General features: G+C 44.7%; 1 protein-coding gene across 13 annotated transcripts in view; it reads right to left on the bottom strand.

The window, feature by feature from the left end:
• The window catches only part of CLIP2 (CAP-Gly domain containing linker protein 2), a 100,487-nt gene that overhangs the window by 74,959 nt on the left and 141 nt on the right, over window positions 1-25,387 (bottom strand). The window contains exons 1-4 of one of the 13 annotated variants that reach the window (XM_032129703.1): window positions 25,233-25,332; window positions 21,929-24,307; window positions 20,942-21,108; window positions 19,771-19,912 (exon numbers count right to left, since the gene is read on the bottom strand). The gene's annotated coding sequence lies outside the window, so the exon portion shown is untranslated. Of the gene's footprint in view, window positions 1-3,486; window positions 3,852-3,963; window positions 3,986-19,770; window positions 19,913-20,941; window positions 21,109-21,381; window positions 21,555-21,810; window positions 24,886-25,232; window positions 25,337-25,387 lie in introns of those variants that run through there. The other 12 variants (XM_032129706.1, XM_032129707.1, XM_032129704.1 and 9 more) reach the window with 12 other exon arrangements.

Below are 25,387 nucleotides of genomic sequence, written 5' to 3'. Positions count from 1 at the left end.
CATACCAAACATCCCCAGAGCATTTCATTCACAAACCTCAAAGGAGGTCAGAATTAAAACACCCATTTTGTACCTGGGAGAAACAGATAGAAAGAAAGAATTTTTCTCAAGTCTACTGAAAAAACAGTGGCAGAGATGGCACCACTATCACCCTGAATATCCAACCCATCAAAACACTTGGGAGTCCTTCTGAAGTGTTTCTTTTATAGACACAGAGTATAAATATTTTCAAAAATAATCATTTGGCTTTCCCATGTACAAACGGAGTTATCAAGGGAGTCAACAGCAGAGTTTAGAGCATAAACTCTCAAAATAAGCCAAAGTTTAGATTCCCTTTGTGCTTCAGCAGACTATGATGAGGAGATGGAGATTCCACGACTGGCTCAGAACCTGCAACGTGGAATTTTGCCACATTCCTCTGCAACTATGCAGGTGAGTAAACATTAGCTCAATAAAAATACATCACTGAAAGGAAGGTTTTACTTAATTTCAGTGCCAGTTCAAGTCAGCATCATATATTAATCCATCTTTCTGAAGTAAAAAAAAAAAAAAAGACAAAGCTTGGCTTTATTTCTTCACACATCTTTCTTTGCTTATTCTGCAACTGAACCAATCATGGCTGTTTTATAGACACAGTTTCACTTATTTAGAATGAGATAATAAAAACTGTACCGCTGCGTGGGAATGATTTCCAAAAAGTCTGATGCAGAAACATTGTGAGTTTGTTGCAGGTTTTATTTAAAAGGGGTTTCAACAGGATCTTTTTTCTGGAATAGCAGAAAGTATCAGTCACATGCAATGAAATAATTTTTCCACAACAAGAGCTACTGCACAATCATATAAGAGCAAGAAATTAAATCCAGCTACAAGGGAAGTGAAATTGCTTTGTCCTGTTTAGCATCAACACTCAACTGAGCACACAGGCTGCTCTCAGCAGAGCAGGGAAAGGCTCCAAGAGCTCGGGGGTGCTGCAGAAAGAGACTTTGTACAACGATGCACTGAGATTTCTGTGTCTCCACCAGTGTCAGCCACGGAGACAAGACCTTGCACACAGGATAGGAAGGACCCACATGGAGAAGATAAGAATAGAGCAGGACACAAGAAATACCAAGCCCAATTTCTTACCCTAACTTGGGATTCTGGAGTGAGTGTGGACAGTTCATCTCTATTCAGCAACTTAATGTGGTTGTTTTAGAAAACTGACCAGTAAAACAAAGCCCAAGTTTTGCTGGAGTCTGACATCACCAGTACTATCAGCCAAGGTGCTGTCCCTGGCTAACAAGGCCTGAAATTCTACCATAAATACCACAAGAACAGTGATAAAAGAATAGCCAGAGATTGATTAATGGGGGCATTTCACTCAGCAACAGAGGAAAAAAGAATGCTCTCAACCCATGTCAGCAACTTCCTTGGTCATTCTTGTGCTCAGAGCCCTTGGGAGATGGACAGGAAGAGAGTCACAAAGTATTTATAAAAGGCATCCATGAAAAAATAGATCTCTCTATAGATAAGTGCACACCAGTGTCTAACATAGTCTAGCAACAAGTCACATGCAGGTATAGCTACCCACACCTGGGCTTTCCCAGAACTTTAAAAGTATCTAAACCTTGCCATGCATTGTGTACTCTCTGCAAAGTGGTACCAACACCACGTACCTGGGGTACAGAACTTGCTTTATCTACTGTTTCCTGTCCCCACCAGAATTATGACACATTCTCAAAAAAAAAAAAAAAAATTAATTTCCCCGAGTTTCACGGACAGAGGCAGCATTTTGATAAATAAAGCCAACAACTTCAATCAGGAGGTGGAATCCATGCCTTGACCCATTTTAACCACCAAGCAACACAAGGGAAGAACTGGCCTGGATGTCCTTACAGAGCCACATCCCTTGGTAAAAAACTCCCCTCTGGGTTCTTCATCACTTCTTCTGCCAAACCAAAAAGCACAACTGGGGAGAAAGAGGAAACACAGCAGGAACTGCTCCTTGCTAGAGTAGATTGTGGCAGCCTCCAAGGCTAGAGGAGCACACACCAACCCTTGGCCTCAGTAGATAATCCCATCCATACTGATCCTACGAGCATCTCCCGAAACACGAGGTTTCCCTTAATTGAAGGCAGCCCCACACAAGTGTTCCCGAGATGACAGATAGGCTCCAGCACAGCTTCTCCCTGCTGTGCTGCAGTGGCTGGTGCTAATGTTGTCACTCGTGCCATGTCTCAGAGCTGAGCCTTTGAAGTCCTGTACTCCCAGGGATTTCTGGCAGGCAGTGACAACTTTCATGAGAACACAGCTGTTTGATGCAGACTCCCTCCTTCCTAATCCCTGGAAGGCTCTAACAGCAGGCAGGTAGTATCTTAAAATGCTGTATTTCAGACCCAACTTTAGGATCAGGAGCTGCACTACACTCAAAAGCATCACCACCCTAGCAATGACAGACCTGTGCTGATTAATGGGGCTCTCTTGGAGCACTGATGGGGAGAGGAATGCTGTTAGCAGGCAGCTGGGCAGAGGCTAAGGCCAACAAGCCTGGCCAGGCACCCCAAATTTATCTCTGTCCACATGCAGACCAATTCTTGAGTTGCAAGTTACCCTCAAGGAAACACTTCTAGTCAGCAGTAATGGATGGACTGGTAAAACTTGACATCCATTCCAGCAGGATGAATCTCTGAGATAAGGCTTGTAGGCCTGTGAGACTGATGCTCAACAGAGCAGCAAATAACACTCGGTGCTGACACAGTGCTTTGTCTACCAGCACTTCCAAAACGCCACTGCAGCCTGCCCGGATACTGTGGAGATAACAACTCATGCCTTTGCCTCCATCCCTGGATGCTGCCCCAAACACCCTTTGCTGTTTTGTGTCAGGAGATGCAAGGAGCAGAGTCCTCTTCCATCTGCCTGGCTGCTCATAACCTGAGCACTGTGCCCATGGCAGCAGCTCACCCTGGGCCCTCCGCAGAAGCACATCTCCTTGCAACAGACAAAAAAACGCACATCAGATCCTGCAGGATGCAGTTAATGTCGATATCTGGATCGTTAAACAAGAAAAACTGAGCGAGGAGACTGAGCCCAGCAAGTAGTCAAGCTTCCCAAAGACAAAAGACAATTTTCCTCCCATTTCCAACCCGAAACTCGCTCGGCACCGAGCCATGCATGCTGACACCCACTCCCACCTCCATCTCCACGGCATCAGGCCGCTGCCTCCCTGCCGCTCCAGCCGCGCGTTTGCCGTGATCCAGGAGCAGCGGCGATCGCCCAGCCCGCACCCTGCCTGGGGTCGGTGGGTGCGGGCCCCCGGCAGCCCCGCACCCCCCGCAGCCCCTCCCGCCGCCGCCGGGGGCCGGTGCTGCCCGGCCGAGGGACTGCGCCGGGATGCCGGCCCGCCGAGGATGCTCGGTGCCTTTCCCAGCCCAAGGACAATGCGCGCGGCGGCCGAGCCTCCCATCGGAACCGAGCGGCGCATCCCCGCTGCCCGGGCTCCTCCCGCACCTTCTCCATTTACCCCTCCTTTGTTGTGGTGCGGGCTGCTCGGGCGCTGCCGTCCCTCCCGCCGTCCCCCTTACCCTTGGGCTGCCCGGCGGAGCGGGACAGGGGGGCTCGGTGCCGCCGCAGGATGCGATCCCGGCCGGCAGCCGCCCTGCCACTCCCTGCGCGGCCGAGCCGAGAGCCGGGAGGAGGGAGCGGGGAGCCGGGAGGAGGGATCTGGGCGGCGGCTCGGAGCGGCGGGGGCGGAGGAGGATGCAGGGCCGGCACCGCCGCTCCCTCCGTCCCTCCCGGCTCACGGCCGGGCCCACACGAACAAAGGGGTCGGTTCGGAGTCGCCCCGCGCCGAAATCCTTCTGGTTGCCGGGCCCTGGCGCCGCCAGAAACCGCGTGGGAGGGTGGAAAGGCAGCGCGGAGGCTCCTCCTAGCTGCCCACAGCCCCGAGCGCTCCTGCCTTAAAACCCGAAACAATCCTAAAATCACCTTTTACTCGCTGCAGCCGCCGCCTCCCTCCCCGTGGCACTGGGAAGGGGCTCTGGGAAGGAGGAGCTCTCCCGGCACACCTGAATTTAGGTGGTAGCGATTTTGATTGATACAAGAAGGGAAGAGCAGGGGGAGCTGGTGGAGCTTCCTGGAAAAAAGGCGAGATTCCTAATTAGCTGGGGTTTAACGGGGAATGCAGCAAAGAGAACACACCTCCAGCCTTGGAAACTCGTTCATTCAAAGCCAGGATGGCCGGGCTGAGGTGGTGCTCATCACCTGGCCCTCACCACCTCCTGCTGTTCCCTCCCAGAGCCGTGCCTAGGCTGACACTGCACGGAGATACAACGGAGCAGGGCCGCAGAATCATTTAGGCTGGAAAACCCCTTTAAGCTCATCGAGTCCAACCATTCCCCCAGCACTTACAAGGCCACCACTAATCCATGTCCCCCGCTGCCATTTCTACACACCTGTTAAATCCCTCCAGGGATGGCGACTCCACCACTGTCCTAGGCAGCCTGTGCCAGGGCTTCACAGCCCTTGTGATGAGGAAATTTTCCACAATATGCAATCCAAATCTCTCCTGGTGCTACTAGAGGCCGTTTACTCTTGTCCTGTCCCTTGTTCCCTGGGAGCAGAGCCTCACCTCCACCTGACTGCACCCTCCTGTCAGGGAGTTGTGGGGAGTGAAAAGGTTCCCCCCAAGTCTCCTCTTCTCCAGGAAAGGGAGCACCCCCAGCTCCCTCAGCCACTCCTCATCAGACTTGTGCACCAGACCCTTCCCAGCTCTGCTGCCTTTCTCTGAACATATTCCACCACCTGTCTAGTGTCTGTGCCCTGAAACTGCATCCCTAATTTAGACAGGAGTGGAAGTGCTTTGTACAAGGGCCATAACTCTGCTCAGTGTACTTTTCTACCTGTACAGACACCCCACATGACCCAAGGGACAGCCCAGGAGATTTTGCACATCAGATGTTGTGGTGGAAGGCCCCAGGATACAAAGAAACAGATGAGGCTCCCACCCAGCAGCAATCCCAAGATTTTTGCTGCAATGCTGCTCTGTTTTGCCTGTGGGGGCCCAAAAAAGCAGAGGGGAGATAGAAGTGAAGGAGGTGCAGGCACCAAAGCAGAGAAGAATGGAGCTGTGGTCAACCGAGCATCATCCAGAACATGAGATCTGACAGTCCTGGCCTTAGCAAGATGATCCAGTCCCAGGAGGCAGCTGTAAGCATCCTCATTTTCTATCTTGCAGAGGGGAAGCCAAAATAAGGAGAAGTGAAATGGCTGGTCCAAGCCAAAAATAGAACCTGAAGCACCTGACTTCAATGCCTCTGCTTCAACTGCTAGTTCACTGTATTTCCCTGACATTTCCCTACATCCAAGCTCAAGTCATTGCTTTGCAGTTCTGGATACAAGAATTTTCGTCTCCTCTCTAATCTGTAGTTGCCTAGGGAGACAGCATGTCACCAGGAAAAGAGCTAGATGAGAAGGTGCCTATTGAATCAGGCTTGGACTCCAACAGGACTTCTCACTTCTCCATCCAGCTCCACCCCTGATTTGCCAGCTCAGTCAGTCCCTATCCTTAGGTCTAAGTCTCTTTCCTTATCCAAATGGTTGTGGAGCAATGACAGTGACCTCCCTTCGTGAGACTTAAGAAGAAGTGTTACATGCAGACATGCATTTGGTAAGGAGGAATGAAAATTTACAGCAGTTCTGAAAAAAAATCCTCTTTAATCTTTTCAGGTGCTTCAGGGTAGGATTTCAAATCAGGAATTGCTTAGAAGTTAAGCCTCATTTTTGATCAATTGTACAATTTTATGCTTAATCTTATATACACTAATTTGTTCTTAGTACAGGTAACTTCCACATAAATGTTTAAATTACAGCCCTGTGTCTACATGATGACAAAGAAGGTCAAGCAGGTCTGGGGTTATATTTTGGCTGCCAATAGTCTGTGGTACACACAGCAGCTCCAGGAGGAGAATCAAGCCCACTGGCTTCAATATGAGGAAGCTAGAAAAAAGTTTGCAGCTCTTATAGTCATTTCTTTGAATCATTTTGACAAATCTGCCTCTCTGACTAAACTTTCTCAGGGGAATTTCCAGGGAGAGCAAGAAAGACAATCCAGGGACAGAGCTCAGGCAGTGATGTGGCTGAAGCACCCGTAGACTTGAATCTGTGTTTTTCTATCAAGTGCTCTCCCACAAAGCTGTCCCTCAGCTTTTGTTGTACCTGCTTGTCACAAAGCTTCAGGATGACTATAAATGTTGAAATGCCATCATCCTACAGATGCTACTATTTCCCAATAACCACTTATTCACAGGGGCTCGTGTGCAGGCAACCCCACACTGATGTCCCAGACATTGGAGAGCACAGGAGACACTTAAGTTTCAGCCTATGAAGACGTGAGGACTTGTTAGTTTTACACAGGTGAGCAGAGTAATGACTTTAATGAAACCATTATGTGTAGAGAGCTGGTATGTGATCTCTAACATCTCTGGGATGTCACATTTGCCTGATAATACTCTCTACTCCCCTTGTTTCCTGTGATGTGATATGATATATATCTTGTTTTGAAAAGCAGCTTCTCACAGATAGTCAAAACAGTCTCCACTTGACTGATCCATTATTGTGATGAGTATTTGCATTAGCTGTTGGGATCTCTAAAAAACTTCACTGTTTTCTTTTAAATTATTCTGACAAACTGAAGCATTACACAGACAATGCAATGTAAAAACCAAGGGAATACTCATGCTTGCATCTAGGGAAACAAAAAGAGCAAACATTTTGTGTTTTGCTGTTATCTGTATTGTTTAAATAAAGACAGCCAAAATGTACATTTCCATTTTATTCACCAGCATTAGGAGATAAAGCACCTCTCCACAAAGAGCTGATGAGATGCTCAGCTTGTCACATACCAGTAAATTACCCACCCTAATGCCCCAATCCTGCACTTGTTCCCCAAAGGCAGCAACCTTTTCAAGGTCACGGTTCACATATAGGCCACGTGAAGGGGTGATCACCATCAAGACCCCAGATGCCAACAAGGGCTTCAGAGTTGAATCCCTTAATTCTTTTCCCTACCACATGCCCAGAAATCCCTGCCTATGTACTGTGGGAACTGAGTGGTGGCAGAAACAGCATTTGAAAATATTGTGCAACTTCATTACTGTCAACTTTCAGTTACGTGATTTCCAAGGCCTCAAAGGTGCAGCTGCAATGACAGCATAAGCTCCTACTACTGTTCATTCAGGCTGACACTATAAATAGCCTGCTGCATTTGGGGGCAGAACATGAAATTCCAGCATTGGTGAGAGGAACAAGATTAAACCAGTGATCTAAAGAAAAGCTGTTTTTTTCCTTTGATTACAGAGCTGCTGAAAGACCTTCTTATCTTGAGGATCAGTGGCTGCTTTAGGCCTTACTCATTCTAGGCCGAGACTAAAGTTCAGAAACTTCTTGTAAACAGTCTTGTCATGGCTGGACACTGGCCAAACGCCAGGCACCCACAAAAGCCGTTTGCTCACCCTCTCTTGCTACAGTTGGGCAGGGAAGAGGGGAAAAAAAGAATTAACAAAAGGCTCATGAGTTAAGGATGGGGAGAAAACACTCTAAGGGCTAAACAGGTTCAAATTTAAAGGTATAAGGTAACTTTATTATTAACAGAGTCAGAGGAGGATAATGAGAAGTAAAATAAGCCTTTAAAACACCTTCCCCCCAGCCCCTCCCTCTTATCCACCGAGGTGCCAGGAGACAGGGCATGGGGATTTTGGTCAGTTCGTCACTTGAGATCTTCTGTTCGCTCAGGGAGAAGAGTTTTTCCTCTGCTGTGCCGTGGGGTCCCTCCCACAGGAGACAGTTGTCCGTGAACTTCTCCAGCGTGGCTCCAATCTCACGAGCAGCAATCCTGCCAGTATTGCTGCAATGTGAGTCCCTCCCACGGACAGTCTTTCCGAGACTGCTGCCATGTGGGTCGCTTGTCCACGGGGTGCAGTCTTTTAAGGACAGGCTGCTCTAGTTTGGAAGCAATGGCCCTCTCTCTCCATTCGGGTCTCCCACTGGATCACAGCTTTCTCCGGCATCCGCCCGCTCCAGCATCAGTACTTCTCTCACAGGCTGCGAGTGGATCTCTGCATCCCCTGTGGACCTCATGGGCTGCAGGGGACAGTCTACTTTACCACATCCTCACCACGGCCTGCAGAGGAATCTCAGCTCCAGCACTTGGAGCACCTCCTTCCCCCCTGACCTTGGTGCTGCCATGTTGTTTTCCCTCACATGTTCTCACTTCCTCCTCTTCTCCGACTAGAAGAAAAACTGCTGCTCCTAGGTACGATTGCCAGCAAGTTCCACCAATTCAAAGACTCTTACAGCATCCCGCAGCGCCGAGTGGTTGATTTCGTCTGGGTTCCGTGTCGGAGAATCTCTCGCCACGTTTTCGCTGCTGGCCAGGCAGCCCCGCTGTCCCTGCGGGCACTGGCGGCCGCCGCAGCGCTGGTGCTGTTCAACGCCTCTCCTCTCCAGGAAGGAGAAGCCGCCACCACCAGCCCTGGCCTCCTGCCCGCAGCGTGGCTGGCCAGGGGCGAGCAGGCAGGCGAGGCTTGCTGTGGGCCGCACCGAGATGGCAGCGGCCGCAGCGCCTCGCTCTGCGCTGGGAAGGCCCCGCTGGCGGCGCCTCGCCAGCCCTGGAATCAACTGGGCGTGCGCTGTTTTGGTTTTCTTCTTAAATGTGTCATCCCAGAGGCGTTACCAACCTCTCTGATGGGGCCAGCAGCATGTCCATCTTCAGAGCCATCAGAGATTGGCTCTGTCGGACATGGTGGAAGCTTCTAGCAGCTTCTCACAGAAGCCACTTCTGTGGCCCTCCCCCACTACCAAAAAAACCAGGCCATGCCAAATCAACACAAGTCTTTAAATTAAAACTAAGACCTTGCATGGTTGCAATGATTCAGCCAAGTGGTGACATGTTTCCAGGCATTTGTTATCTGACCCAGAGCCACCACAAAGCCTCTAATATCCAGCAGATTCTGTTGTATCTAGATAGGTGAGAGAAACCTCTCATCTTCGCCCATTTATATCCAAGCCAACTGTCTAGACTTTCTATATAATGAGTGCAGAGGAACAGGCGCTAGGGTGGAATTCCCCTCATCGTACTGCAGACACCTAAATTGGATTAATTGCTCTCTAACGATGCTCCCTTCCATCCATGAATTGAAGAGATATCTGAGAACTAGCCAAAGGAGATGTTTACAGTTAAGTGAAGAGAATCCCACTCATGTCCCTTCCAGAGACACTCAGCAGCTGATGGTGCTTATTTGGGTACACATAGCTCAGACGTGTGTGTTGGGTACGCTCTTGTCTGAAGGCCTCACTTTGTTCTGTTTCACTGAAAGAAATGAGACTGTTGGCCAGAATTCAACACAGGCAAGATCTGGCTCCACAACCCTTTAGGGAAGCACATGTGGCTTGTGCAGTGTACTGGAAAGTGCTTTGTGAAAGGTTTTCTACCAGCTGACTTCTGTGAGTTCCTGTATACTTCTTAACATAAAAGGAAGTGTGGGTGGAAATATGTTGAAGGATCATGGCAGTTCTCATTAATTATGAAGATCAAGAGGAGCTCTTACTGGTTTTTTAGTGTATTTCCTATACTGAAATTAGTGCATTAACTGTTACTTAAGCTTCAACCATCAGTATAATTTAATCATTAGCACAGTCTGGTTCCTGTTCTACATTTTAAAAGTAAACTACCTTGCTGCAGTAGCAATGATTCCAAGGAATGTGGGACAGCACTCAACACAGATACAAAACAATAAGATGGATCACGCTGCATGATTGAAGAAATAGTGTCATTTTCATCACAAAGGCTGTTTCCTGCCCATGAGCCCAAAGGCCAGTGGGTGTTTAGGGAAATTCAGCACCCATTAGGTGAAGGCCACCTGAAATTCTGTCCTCTGATACCATGTTTGTCCAAATGACCTATGCAAGTTCACACTGGCAGTGAAAAACTTGGAATAGCTCTTTTATTAAGTCAGTAGATTGTCACCAGTCTTTCATCTGAAGATGAAGCTCCTCTTTACAGATGAAGTAAATGAGTCATAGAGAGAAGAAATAACAATACCTGTGATCATCCACCTGAAACAGAAATATGTTGGTTGACATCTGCATTTCAGAGTCAAACATCTACAACTAAGCATGACTGAAAAAAAGTAATACAGGAGGATCAGAGCATGGAGAGACTGAAGAGAGATTTGGCAGTAAGGAGCATAACATCTTATTCATGGGTGGTGGGGAACAACACAGCAAAAAAACAGAGGTTAAGTATTGAATAAACCATTCCAGCACAGTACCACCAGTACTTATTTTCCCTGTTATTGCCCTAAACCTTATTGCTTGTCTGAATCAAGACAAAAGATCAGACTGTCCTTTACTTAGTTCATTTTCAGAGATCAGGGCAACTGCCAGTTACACTTACCCAGGCTGGCACAGAGATAAAAGAGACTTGTAAGCCTCCTGACCTCAAAGGTGAGCAAAAACCGCCTATGTTTTGTAGACTTGGAATCAAATTTGAGAGGGATAAATTTATTGTCCAAAGGCCCCTCTAACACACAGAAACCACATAACCAGACCCTGAGCATTATCATGCTCTTCATTCAGTTCATGCACTTCTCTTTATACACATTCAATCCAGAGAAGAAAGTCAGCCTTAGAGCTCCCAGCATGGTGTCCTACACTCTGTTGATTAGGTGAAGCATAGCCTGTTTTATAAAGCCTCTGGTAAGTCTCTGTATAGTTCCATGTGTCCTCCAAAAAACAGGGAGACAAAGATCCCCCATAATGGGGCAACTCCGCATTCTTCCAGATGTCAAAGCATCATGGGCATGCCTGCAAACCCTCCAAGCTCAGTCTCTGTGCATTGCAAATCAAAATTCCTTCTGGATCAATAATTTGCATTGGATATCAAAAAATTATTCCCCTCTATATACCTCTTCTTGTTGTCACCAGAGGTGTCAAGATTTATGTGTTCTCTGACCTAGTCAAACAAGCTCTGTAACAAATTGGAGCCAGCCTGTACTTCGTGAGAAAAAAGAAAAAAAGCTGTTTATTTCCCTGTTGTTTGGGCCTTGCCACAAAGATTGTTTCAGACCCAAAGACTGTATCACTACCAGATGTTTTCTAGCAGAGCTACAGAATGTACTGCGAAAGGCAGGAGAATCCTGTTTCCTTTTCATGAACTGGAGTGTGTTAGAAGATCAAAGCTGAGGGACAGGAGCCAAGATAAAAAAGTTTCCTATCTCTGTCCAGGACTTCAAAAAATATTTCAGTACCTACAACCTAAGCGGTGTTTAATGAGTAAGGGAAGGGAAACAAGGCTTCAATTTTGACACTTAAGAAAAAAGCCAGGCTTTTAAAATGTCTTCAGCAGGCAATGCCTAGACATGGTTTGGACTGCTGGTGTGGCTCTGGGTGCTGACCACTGAAACATCCAGCTCAGTTTCTCTACCTTTAATTCTCCAGAAAAGCAAAACTATCCTTAAAAAGGCTCTGACACTGTAATTTAACATAGGGAATGCTTTTCCAGAAGATCCCAAGGCACACAAGAAACAATCTTTGTAACAACTTGCAGATGAGAAAATTGGAGCATAAAGGCCCACAGTCCCACACAGGATCACCTACGGTCCACTGATTTCCAGTCACTAAAGCAGCCAATGAGCCAGGTGGTCCCAAATAGGTTGGTGTGATTAAGTCCCACATTAATGAGCTCTGCCAGAGCTGTATGTGAGGTATGGAATAGTAGCAATTTTCCTGTGTAAAGCAGAAGGAGTCTGGAAAAGGTAGGAAGCTATTAACAGTACAACTAACTGCCCTCTGCTTCCTGCCAAAAAATGTATGCTTGTAATTAAGGAGAGGTTTCAACCAAAGACCATGTCTGACCTAATTTAAATACCACAGTAATGGGCAGAGCATAAATACACAGCTCAAACCCTCAGCACATCATGTTTCTGTACTGATGGAATAGGCTGTTACCCTGTCACCAGGAGACGACTGGAGAACCATCCACTGATCCCTGCTGTCAATTCTCAGTAAGATGATAAAAGGTTTAAAGAAAAGGTTTAGAAAAAGGAGGTTATTTCTTTATGCAGAAATATTATGTCCTGTGATAGGAGAGTAGCAAGATGCCCCAAATAACCTCACTCACCAACTGGATATTGCTGCAGGGATTGCCAGGAGCAAAGGGCAGCCTCAGCTCCCGAAAACTTCAGCCTCTGCTATAACAGATCTAGAAAGGCTGAGAAAGCTTGATCCTTTGCCAGGTGTTCATTTTCATTTTAGAATGTTTATTGCAGAAAATCCTTTATAACATGGATTTTGGCTGTCAAATGCCGTGATATAACCCAGATCCAGGAACTTGCACTCACTCCTTCAGTTTCCTGTCAATTTAGTTGTATTAATTGCACTACATAAATTGTATTATATGTTCCAGTAAAACAGAATCAATGTGAGAATGCTGCCAGTGTAGCTTTCTACAGAGCACTGTACAGGGACACATGAGAACTGGCTTCTAATCCAGTTTCTGGTTTTATTGCTGGTGTAAAATGGAAACTCCCTCCATCTCAACAACTCCTTTCACAACAGCAAAAGGGAAACAATGATACTGACCTGATCTGTAAAGTGCTTTGAACTCATCAGAATGAATGTGGAAGACACTCATTAAAATAGCTAATGCTGCCTTCTTCCCTGTTCCAGTCCTAAATACTGACAGACAAACTCAATATAATATACAACAAATAAGTGAAAAAAACTCAAATATAAAGTTAACAAGTGGGAAAATACAATTAAGGTAAATTATTCTGTGGAATTCAATGCCAGAGTATATTAAAGGTAATTATAAGATAGTTATACTGCAGCAGTAGCTATATTAATTCTAATTAGAATTTAAAAGTTTGAGACAACTCAACTCTTGAAGAAAAGTAAGCTTCTCTGAACAGATTCTATGATTGTTTGATACCACACTTAAGGTTTGTTTCTCTTTTCTTTGAGCCTGTAACAGTAACAGTGAGCTTCTCAAAGGGGGTGTTTGCCTGAACAGGCATCTGTTCAGGTCTGTTCCAGTCAGTAATTCAGCTGTACCTTTCATTTCACATTCTTTGCAATACTTCTAAGAATGTTTGTGGTAACAGACAGAAATAGCAGGTTACTATCTGAGACGTCTATTGAAGAAAGGAAATAAGAAATTAATAGAGCCCTTTTTTTTGTATGCAAAACACTCACACATACGAATTAAGCCATGTCATGCCCATTTAGCGTGCTAAGAAAAGAGATGAAGATACTTACAAACTGGGCTTAAAATGTCATGGAAACAGCTGTCCTCCCAACAGGCTGAAATTCATTTATTTGTTGTATCCAGACAAGTTTGGCAGAGAAACCCACGGCATTCACACCTATATATCACATCAAAATCTGTGATTTTTAAGCAGACTAGAAATACCAATCCAAAATCCAAACAAATGATTGCACCTTGTTGGGATTTTTTTGTTTGCAGGGGTAGATTTAAGAGATTATTAATACTTTGTGACATCAAGGTCATAAAACAAAGCCATATTGCACTTCCAGAGAAAATTGCCTTGCAAATGACATACTGCAGTGACTTTCAGGTCCCAATAGTCAAGGAGTTGAAGTCTAACAATTTCCCCACTTAGAATTCCCAGTTCATGCAGATCTTCCTTCACAGGGCTGATGTGACTGAAGCCCTGATTTTGTTTCCATGGAACATAAAGAGGATATTAGAATTAACCCCTGTAAACAGCACTTCAAACTTGGAAGGCAGTTTCGCTCTCCCTATCCCCATATTGCAAAAAAAGCCATATCACTATCATTAAAGACCAGTTTGTGTCCCTGGTAGATCTAGAAGTACATAAGCAAGTCAATCTGGGCTGCAGATGAAAAGAAAGTAGAACCTTGTTAGATTCACTCCATCATTACCGCCTTGGGACTGTGCTGTTTTCAGAGGTGTCAAGTGTATGAAAAATCTTGTAAGCCTATATCCCAGAAGCAGATAGAATGGTGAAGGACTTCTCCTGTACCAGTGTGGGCTTGCAGGAGGTGGCTGTCATTCCCAACACAAAACAAGACCTGTCCCACAACAGTTCTGCCATTTGTTTTCACAGAAACTGTGCCTGGAGACTGCCAAAGTTAAGGCCTCAGCAAGGACATGCTGCCACCCAGCTTTCCTGGAGGTCTCTGATCTCTGCAGCAGCAGTTTGCAATCACTTCCCAGCTCCACAACCTACATCCCACATCTGGCTGTGGGCTTGTCTCAGTGAGAGAGATTATTTTGTCACCCATTGCCATGAAACTTCATCCAAGCACCCAGTGCTAGGAAACACATTGTGCTCCCAGCCTGCTGATTTCAATAGGGAATCGCAGCCCAAATTTAGCAAAAGTCATAAGTGCAGGTTTAACTCCACATACAGGAGCAATCTCCGGGACATTAATTAGATTAATCACACCATGAAAGTCAGCTCCACACCAAGTGTGCACTGCTGTGCTGTGGCTTGCAGGTGCACAGTTCCCTAATCAGGATCAAGCCTTTCCCTGGGTTATATTTTTTGAGGTGCAGTGGGATGTCATTAAGAGACAACATAAGCTTGTAGTTCCTAAATCCTTCATTTCTTCAAGAAAGATCCACTTTGCTGCAGCATAGGATTTTCTAATTATACTCCTCCTTTCTACCCGGTTTTCCAGCTGCATAAAGAAGTCAAATCCCTCGCTTACACTGACTGATGTATTGGGGAAATAAAGTCTGCTTCTGGCAGCTATCTTTTCAATCATTCATTTCCATAAAATTCCAGTTCTAATAAACCAGTTTATAACCTACAATCTTGACGAGGTGAGGTGTATCAGGTTCCTCTGTACACCTTTCACTTGACATGCATGTGTGTGCACACAACATGCTATAGCACTGTATCCTGAGGTTATTTTCTATAAGTAATAATATTTCCATTCTGAAATGAGGTTTACTAAGCTCAGTTGTGATTACTACAATGCACTGAAACAAGGGAAGTTCATAAGGGGCATTTTGCTGTATTCTGGTTGTATTAGGTCAAACCATCCACTCACAGTTAAGATTCTGGCTGATAATCTGTACAATCAATCCCATTTTCAAAGCTGCTATAGATCCATTTTACAAAAAAGATTGTGTGTGCAGCTCTGCACTTCTCTATTCCATTCCAACAAGTTTCCTACAGTGAAGGAACTCAGTGCAGGTGGCATCTGTGTTCAGCTGTATCACCCATCAACAGGAGATGAACCCCTGGAAGACAGAGAAAGCAACAGCTCAATCCCAGCTCACATTCACCCTAGTGACAATATATATTTTTTGTGACTTTTCAGCATCTTTATCACCTTATGTCATGGCATTTTAGGAGGTTTTAAAATATGAATTCACTGATCAGACAAAAAGGGATGTCTCTAAAGAACAGTGGAGTCACAGAGGATGTAGAACACACAGTTTATACAGCTCTACTGCTTGGGAAGCACCTAGCCTGATTAAGAATCCTCCTCTAGTGCAGCAATAAACCATGTTTTACATTAATAACAACTGAAATACTGAGCAAATGTCTTGAACAAGTTAGTTTGTTTAATTTAACAGAGAAGTGGATGAAATAACCAATCAATCACCAAATAACCATTCTACAGGTGGGGGGAAATGCATTTCATGTTTAGGGAATAAAAGTAATATTTTTCAACATCTAAGACCTTTTTCTGAGCTATTGGTCAACTTGTATTTAACCAAACCTATACCGTGTCACACACAAATACCCTGCATGTCCAAACATGTAAATACATGCATAGAGACATGCTTATTAATATGCATAAACCCTGCACAAATGTAATTGTGTATGTCATTAAAGGAGGAAGTCAAATGTGCACAATATAGGCAATAAAGGCCACATTGTAATGCCAAACCTCTCTCTTTTTGGGCAAGGCATTTCAAGCTTTCCTGGTTTAGTTTTGCCACATGTATATTGGCAGCATCTTTTTTCCAGCAAATGTGCAGCCTGGATGAAAGAGGTTTTTAGCCATTCAGGTAAAGATTCTATCAAAATGTCACTGGCAAGCATACATGCAGAACTGGAAAGCTAAATCCCAGAAGAGACTTGAAAACAATTATGAAAATATATCTACCACATTGAGCTGTTCTTAGCTGGTATGAGTACTGAATTCAGGGACTGCCTTAGGAGAACTACTGAGGAGGATCCAGAAATGGTGTGGGAATCAGTCTCTAATCTCAGCTCTGGTACCAGTATAACAGTGAAAAGAAATACCTGCATGGAAAGATTTGCTTGGCAGCCTGGAAATTTCCAGGACAAATGATGTTTAGGGGATAATAGTTCCTAAAACCCAGAAAAAAAACCCCCATAGTAAATACTTTTGGTATTTACTCATATATGTAAGAAAGTAGTATTTGACATCCCTTCACTTCATCCATTAAGTCTTCAAAGTAGGAGCACAGTAACCAACAGGGTAAACGTAATTGTTTAATATTATTGTTTGCATATCCTATTAAATCTGAATAAAGTGCCAAGACAAGAGGAGCTGCAAGAAAAATTAAGCTAATGCAAAAGAATCCTGATAAACTCTTGAAACGGACAGAAAACTCAAGGCGTGATTCAGTTGTGACAAGGGATTGCATAACTCTACATTCATCTGGACAAATAATAAAATAATAAGAAAAAAAAAGGTGGGGAAAAGACTGAAAACCAAGCATTAGCCATGTTCTGAGAAAAAGATAATAAAAAATTTCAGTTCAAACTGAAATGCTTTAATTCCTCAGTTACAAACTGCTTGAAATAAGATATTTCAAAGTCAACTGTTCCTTAGTATTGGCTCCAGAAAGCATAGCTCACACTGTAAACAGTCACTGGACTAAACCCTCAAACCCTTTCCTCTATCCTCTGTTCTCCTTGCCAGTGAGGGCAGAGGCATCACCAACCACAGCAATAAAAAGCACTGGCAGTGGTTTCCTCCCTTCATGGCTCCAGGAGAACAGCTCATATTTTATTCAGGAAAAGCGAGGCCTCTGGAGGTCTAAGCAAAAAAACCAGGAAGTAAGTATTTCTTGGGGACAGTTGGTCACAGGCTGGCAAGTGTCCAGGACATCAAGAAGGAGGGGCAGGGGTGCAGGATGGAAGCATGAAAGCTGCTTTCCTTCCAGCCTTCCTGCCATGGTAGGAAGGAGCATCACAAAGGGCAAACTGTACCCGGAATGTCTGCATGGTGATCCAGAGCAGGAAGGAACAAACTCAGGTGGTGTCCTGCAGTGGGGATCCTGCAGGGAGTCACTGCCTTAGAGGGGGAATCCAAGATGTGCAGTCAGGATGGAGGCATTACAGGATGGGATCCCTCCAAGGTTTAGTTGGGAGAGCTTAATATTTACCCCAGCCACTTGCATAAGCTCTTGCTTTGAGTTCTCTGGGTAATTCCTCTCCCCACTTTGCCACACTTCTCTCATGTCCCAAAATTACATCACTCTAAAGATTGTTTTGCAAGTGCCTTCGGAACAGGACCACACCTGAGCCCAGAATAAGCACTTTCATGGGAAAAGAGATCTCTTCCCAGATAGCCAGACAGCCCTCTTCCATTGTGCCCCCAATAACAGACCACCCTTAAACAATCCTCTGCAGTGCTTTGATTTCCTGAGAAGACAACATGAAGGTGCAGATGTCATTGGTCATCTCTAGTTGCGTGCAGAGGAACAACCATCAGTCCCTCACAGCTCAAACCGAACACCCAGCACGGGCTGTGCCTCCGCTCAGGAGCCTTTCCATCAGCACTGACTGGCTCTGAACTTTAATTATTTTGCACAGGACACTGAAATAAGAACTTTCTGAGAAGCTTGAACTCCTCCTCATGAATTCTGGAATCTTCAGGGAAAGAAAGACTCTACCTGTTACTTTCTGCCAGACTTCCTAAAAGAGGACACATGCAGACGAGTTATCTCTTGAAAATTACAGAAGAAATGTAGTATTTTACATTAACATTCCTCCTTCATCGCTTTAGTTACTGCCTAATGGATATTAGCCCTCAGAATACCTCCCCTGTAGGGCTGAGCAAATGAGAAACAAGTCATAGCAGAGCAGTCAGAATGAAAGGAAGGGGAAAAACCAATGCAATAAAAACCCCCACACATGAGGAGAAGCAGAAAAATGCACCCTGGGATGCAGCAGCCAACATTCATTTAATAATGTCAACATTTGAGACGCATGGCTTTCCTGGGTAGCAGCAAAATATATGGATTAATAATGACATGTGGTGTGATCAGATAAAAAGTAAATTTATATTTAAAGCGCTCTTTATGGTAAGGGGGTAAGAGGAGGAAGAAATAATTCTCTATCAGTGCAAGCATCACCTAAGCTTACTGTTGCACATAGAAATTTTAAAAACAACAAAAAGCCCTAAGAAACCACCCTTAAATTAAATCAACTATCCATATGTACAAAATGGTTTCATACTTCTCCAAGCCAATTGCAACAGAATCTTTTTACCCTGTGACTTGCAGCATCAAAGCTCTGCAAACAACCAAGGACGCTGAATCAGTGCATCTTCTGTGCAACCCAAACACTCTGAGGTGCTGTGAGTGCATGGAACAAAGGAGACTGATACAAGGATTTCCCTTCCTGCTACAGTTAAAGCTGCTTTGAGGAAGTACAGGTTAAAAAACACAAAAGAAAGATATGTAAGTTAATGTTTAATTGATCAGGTTAACTCTATTACCATTAAAGCAAGATTTACTGACACTAAATAGGCAATCTGTCTCATTGGGTTCTTACACAGTGGGTAAATGCAACAGTGAAGTGAAAAATGACTGCTGCTTCAATGGAGCCCTCCCAGTATTAGAATTTAGTGCCCTTTCCTGTTGTGTTTATGTTTTAGAGGAAACCACCACCTTACAGTAGGTCAGCAGAAAGAGCAACCAAGCTGCAGGGAAATCAGGCATTTTCAGGAAAGAGACTAAACATCAGGAGGTTATCCAACCTGTGTTCAAACCTGCAGATGAGTCCCACTTACTCTATAAGGCACGCTCTGACAGGATTTGTTCACTTGGAAGTGGCACAGCCCAAGTGACTAATGCAAGAAAGAGAAACTTCTTCTCCTCTCCCCTATTTTTCAGACTTCTGTGATAACTGGAAACAATAAACAACAAATGTCCTAAATTGAAAGATATAGTGAACCTAATTAAGGTTTAATTTAGGGGAGCAGCCTTAAATTTAGGGAGTTAATCCAGGTGGAGGAGAGACTGGATTGCAGGGCTAATAAACAAAGGCTTACCTGCACAGGAATGTCCTGTCACAGCTCCTTTGAAAGAGGCTGCCTGGAGCCCTGGGGCCAACTCTACCTGTGCAGTGCCAGCTCATGCAGCACCTGGGTTTTGCTGGACTTCAACCCCATAAACCAGAATACATCTTCACCCAGTAACACAGGACTGTGTCCTTTCATGTCAGACTAAGGAAGGGCTCACAAGCAATTTTCTCCTCTGACAATCAACTGCATGTTTTGGTATTTGGCTCTAGACTTACTAGACCAAGTCATCATTTCAATCGCAAATTGATACGCAGCCACTAAAACGAACCTTAAGAGTACAAATCCTGGTTTTTATTCCTGATCTAGGCAAAACCACATCAAACATTTGGAGTAAAAAAATCACCTATGCACACAGAGATCCGAAGAGAGTAACTCCTTTTTTATTTTTGTCAGATTTTTCTCACGTCTTCTATCATGAGCACTCTAAACCAAACCAGACTTGACCCTTACCGTAACCTTTTGCTAAATTCCTCCTTTATGCTTTAGGAACTTGATGGCTTGGAACACAGCAGCTCTTCCTTCTGATATTTCTAAATCTATGCTCTGCAGACTTGAATGAATCCAAGAGTTCCACAGCCTAGTAAGTCCTGGACTGTCAATAAACAACAACATTATGGCATTTCCATCTGTGACATGTACAAAATGAATGCAGATGAATGTTAAGATTTACTCTGTTGCATTCAGCCAAACAAAGTCTCTGATCAAGTTTTGCCCAGCATTTAAGAGACTAGATACAGCTGAAATGGGTTGCATAATGTCATGCAGTACCAATTAGGGGCAGTCAGTGAAGAATGTTCCCAGACTGCTGATGCAAGGAATGAGCACAAGAAAGTACAAATGCTGGATGCACTCTGGCAGTATTGTGCTGTATCGTGGCTGCATGGTGTCTGACCAAAAGTCAAGCAATACTGTAACGTTAAAAAGTACAATCCACTTTATATCAAATTTGTTGCAAATTTCTTTTGACGGTTCTGATAAACATAAATCAAGCCAGTCCACATTCTCATTTTTATGGGAAACATAGACCAAGTGTTACATCTGAAAACACAAAGAGAGTGGCACACTGGTAAAAGAACGGATGAACCCAGATTGTCTACTTCCATTTCAAACACTTGGATTGTACCGTTCATCAGAGCCCCCAAATCACTCCTGTGGTTCTGCACCAGCTTGGGGCTGAGTCTTTAAGCAGAAAGCTCACAGAGCCATTAGATTCTTTCTTCGTCATCAAGATCCTTTCCCCTACACAAGGGAGTCCCAGCAAGCACTTGCTCTGCAGGATGCTCTTTGCAACATCTATGTTTGGCAGTAAGTCATGCACAGAATCACTTTCTCAGCTTCCTCAGTGAAAAGCCAGAGGCTGTGTCCTCCCTGGAAGCAAACAGAACCCTGCTACAGTCTAATGGTGACGTAAGACCCTGACACGGAGAAGAAAAGGTGGTGCTCCATACCAGCCCCAGCTGCAGGTGCAAACAGACAAGTGCACCCAGGGAGGCTGCACAAGAAAAGCATGGCAAGCACAAAGGATCATTCCCCTCTCCTACACTTTCAGCTTCATCAACCATGTTAGGAGCCAACAGCTGCATTTTGGCATCTAGGAAAAATGTATGTGTAGAGAATTTACCTGGTTTTGCAGACAAAACAGGAATTCTAAGAGAAAGTCAATTCTCTTGGATGTCCCAGGTTAAACCTGTGTGGCTTTAACCCAGGCGTCCATACTCCCTCTACTGACTGAAGCTGTAACCACGCGGCTGGACTTGGGGCTGGACATCCGTTGCTCTCTATTATGTGCTTAAAGAAGAAAGGAAATTTCAGTCACATTTTCAGTCTTAAGCATCCAAAGGGCAGGAGAGTAGGACTGGCTAGTCACTGCTGCTGCATCCTTTTCTTGTAACCTAGTGTAAAGCTCTGACAAATGCCTCAACACATGCAGAAAAATAATGATAAAGCTTCTCTGGCTTAAAATGGCACTTAAAACCCATTCTTTTAAGTATTTTCAGATGCTTATAGAAAAGAATTTTAAATACATGCAACTTTAGAGTCTCCCAGTAGCAATCAGCTGACCTTGATCTTTCCAGCTGCTCTGTCACCACAACCTGTGCCTTGCCTCACTTTCAGCACTGAATTTCTTAACTGCAGATGTTGGTGGCGTGCTGCTTAAAATTTTGTGTGGTAGCATTAAAAAAAAGATTTAAAGTTACTTAATGAAAATGCAAAAATATGAGATGAGATGAGATGAGATGAGATGAGATGAGATGAGATGAGATGAGATGCTGCAAATAAAAGTGCTCAGGTAACAGTGTGGGCAGGTGTCATGCTGTATTTACCCAGTGTGTTCTGGTGAGCTGCTGTTGCTGTGCAGCTCTTGGAGATGCTCACAAGAGTAAGGATGAGGCAGTGGATGGAGAAATACACAGGGATATGGCTGTGTGCTGGTGAAGAGGAAATGTGGGACCTCAGCCATTACACTTAGCAAGAAATTTTAAAGGGTACCTTTAAAATTAGCTCAGCACAGCTGTATCCCCAAGGCCATTCTATGGATAAACATATGAAGAATGGACAGGGCTTGTGATGCTACAAAACAAGGACAAGTTAATACCTGCATACTTACAGCATCATTCCATTTTGCTCTAGAGCTCAAGCACAGCAGCTCTGCAGGAATCAGGGCCCCTGTCAGTCTGGGTGCAGACGTGTCAGGCCGAGGAAACCTCCTGATACAGTGATGCCCTATTTCATGAAGCACCAGCCCAGCCTCCCTTCTAACAGCCCCATCATTACTTTCACTCCCACTATTTGTTCTAGCTCTGCTCTCTGCCTTAAGCCTCACTGAGCACAAGATAAAATGGTTGGTAGCATGAGAATTCATTCCACTGTCTCCAGCCTAGCTGTGTGAAAGAGAGAGAGCACAGAGAGAGAATAGCCTGCAAGGGGACTGCAGACTCCACACGTCCCTGGCAGCGAGGCCATCTGTGCTTCATGACCTACTTGTGGCTGTGAAACAGCAGCAGGCTGCAGCTGGAGCCAAAGCTTTAGCTGCAGTGGTGGGGCCAGCGATGGACAGCTCAAGGAACCCTGCACTTCTCTTAATACTGCAATTTCAGACCTCAGCCCCTGGTCCTCTAGACCTGCAGGATAACATGCGTGTGTGTTAGCCCTAACAGTAACAGTAAGCTGAACTCACAGATTTAACCTAAAAGCAAAACAACCTTGAATAGAAAACCATTCTGCCCTCCCTCCCCAAACCACTGCATATAAGAAATTTTTATATATAATATACAGATCCATACTTTTTGCTAACAATTGCCTGAAGTTAGTTTCCTCTCATGCATTATTTCTATTGCTTTCTGGGTTTTACACCTCACATCACCCTCGTTCTTGCTTTTCACTGTCTTCAACTACTGTGTCACTTTTAGTGTTTTCACTAATTTCAATTTGTTGTTCAAACTCCAAACAAGCCACCCTCACTTTCACCAACCATAGCATGCAAAGCAGCAATTCTTTTGCCACGACTTCTGCATTTACCCAATTCTCCGAGGAAATGTGTTGTGCTAAGCTTTAGTTTCCCTGTGGGGACTAGAGCTTGAGCCCTTGACTTAGAGCTGGTCTGAGAAGAGCTTCCATATGATCTTTAGAAGACCTGTTCCCTACACCTCAAGAATCTAAAGCTGGGACTTCCTTGCTGCTGGGCTGACAAGATCATGATTTATTTCTCTGAAGGGGATCCCCACTACTAGTAATAGATGCTGTTTGAATACACTGAAGAGGAACACTCCAATTGCTGAATAAACCATTAGCAAAAAGCCTTTGTCGGTACTCTATACTGATTACAAGTACTTAGTAAACTTTTCTATACATCTTTTGGGGTATGAGTGAGAAGGATCTGAAAGAATAATCTTAAATTCAGGATTATTCTCCTTTCAGGATAACACAGTACATCTGCGTACACGTGTATTTAGGCATTGCTGATGACACATCAAAAGTTCTGCTATTTCAGCATTGAATTTGGAATTCATTTCACCCTGGATGTATCCTGTGATCTCAACTGTCAGACTACAATAAGAACAGCTCGGATCTTGGGACATGACGGGTTTTAAAACTTTCAGCTCACATTTGCCTCTCCACCTGCCACATATCCCTATCAATACTGTTATGCCTTAATAAATACTTGTTCTGTGTTTGATAAACCACTGTGAGAAGCTCCTGCCTACGCTTGGGCCGCAGCACTTTAGGAGACCATGCTCAAAACTACATTTATTTCAACTGTTAGCCGAAACATCACAAAATCTGTCATCAGGCTCTCTGCAATGGTTGTTATCATTAGCCTTTCTTATTGTCCTTTGAGTGCTTATCAGCAGCAATCCTACACATAAGAGTAGGAGAATTAATGCTAGCCAGGAAAATATCATCTTATCTGGAAACTGGTACTTCCTAAGAGCAGAACTACTGTTTAATTTGGCAAGAAACCAAAGCATATCCAGGGTACTGCATGACAGGCTGTTATGACCAACAGTGCTGCAGTATTTCACTGTCTCATGTTGGATTCTGATGAGCACTGCAGAAAATTAAATCTAAAGACAAGAGTAAAAGAGTGAATTTGAGTGTCACAGGAACAAACAGCCTGAATACAAAAAAAAAAGCTAACTCTCACCCCCATATGCCATATAATTATTTAATTATCTACTTTACCTCCAATGGAGGCAGTTAATCCACTGTTGATGTTAACTCAGCCAGGCACATGAGGGCTGCAGAACACTTCCAATTTTACCTTTACCCTTACATAACACTTATCCTACAACCACTGGGACCCACTACAGCTATTAATAAAAACAACATGCAAAACAAGATTAAAGCACTTACCACCTACATAAAAAGTCAGATATTAGACGGCACTTTGCAAAACAGGAACTTCACCCTCCAGAGTTTCAGAGCCTTAGGAGAAACTCAGCAAACTCCATCACTGTCAGGCCATAGGCAGAACCAGTTTTACAGGCTGAAGGCAAATGCTCATATGTCAACCTCAAAATACCAATAACAGGTACTGACAGTAACACTGGAATACAGATGTTGTACTTGTTGACAAGTAAGATGAAGTTACTCCGTCACTGCTCACACTGAGCTTCAAATAAGGTCAGTTGTGAGTTCCTGCCTCACACCAATCTTAAATTAGAAACACTTCCCAAGGAATCAGGGCCCAGACTGAAGGACAGATGCTCTGCTCACTGAGCTAACACAAATGTCATTAATTACGTGGAGCATAAACAGAGCTGAAAGATGTACCAAGGCCCCAGTAACTACTGAGGTTGAAAATGAGTACTGATTTCCAAATTCTAATGCTATGGATACAACAACCCAGTTGTCTGTCAGGGGCTGGTAGCATGTAGGGGCACCAATAAGCTTGGTACCATAACACTTCATCAAAATTATCAATTAATAAAAAAAACTAGTCTTGACTTAGGTGGATGAGCCACCTTGACTTAACCTGGAAAAGAACATTTAGAATCATAGAATCACAGAAGGGTTTGGGTTGGAAAAGATCTTAAAAGCTCATTTCATTCCACCCTCTGCCATGGGGACACCTTCCACTAGACAAGATTGCTCCAAGCCCATCCAATCTGCCCTTGAGCACTTCCAGGGACAGGGCAGCCAGAGCTTTCCTGGGCAACCTGTATACATTGTACGTGTTCAATAAATAGAGCCAAAATCATCCCCCCCCCCCCCCCCCCCCCCCCATAACGTAACTGCTTACAATATTTTGCAACGCATCTTGTATTGTATTCATTTTAAGGGGGGAAAATAGCGGTAGATAGAAGACACAAAGTTTTAGACCCCTGAAATGCAAACATGTTACTATTATTATCTTAACACGCAGTAGGGTAAGAAGCCCAGCGAGTCCAAATAGCCGAGCACAAGCTCACCCAGCCGAGTTGCGAGCGGCCTCCCCCCACCAACAGTGCTTCCTCGGCATAGCCCAGCCCGGCCCCACCACCACAGGCCGGGGCTGCCGCCTCCCCGCCCCACCGAGCAGCCACAGGAGCAGGCAGCCGCCCGGAGAGCGCCCACCCCGCTGCCT

The sequence above is a fragment of the Corvus moneduloides genome, chromosome 20, assembly GCF_009650955.1.
Source record: "Corvus moneduloides isolate bCorMon1 chromosome 20, bCorMon1.pri, whole genome shotgun sequence".
NCBI lineage: Eukaryota > Metazoa > Chordata > Aves > Passeriformes > Corvidae > Corvus > Corvus moneduloides.
This window is presented reverse-complemented; position numbering and strand designations above follow the sequence as displayed.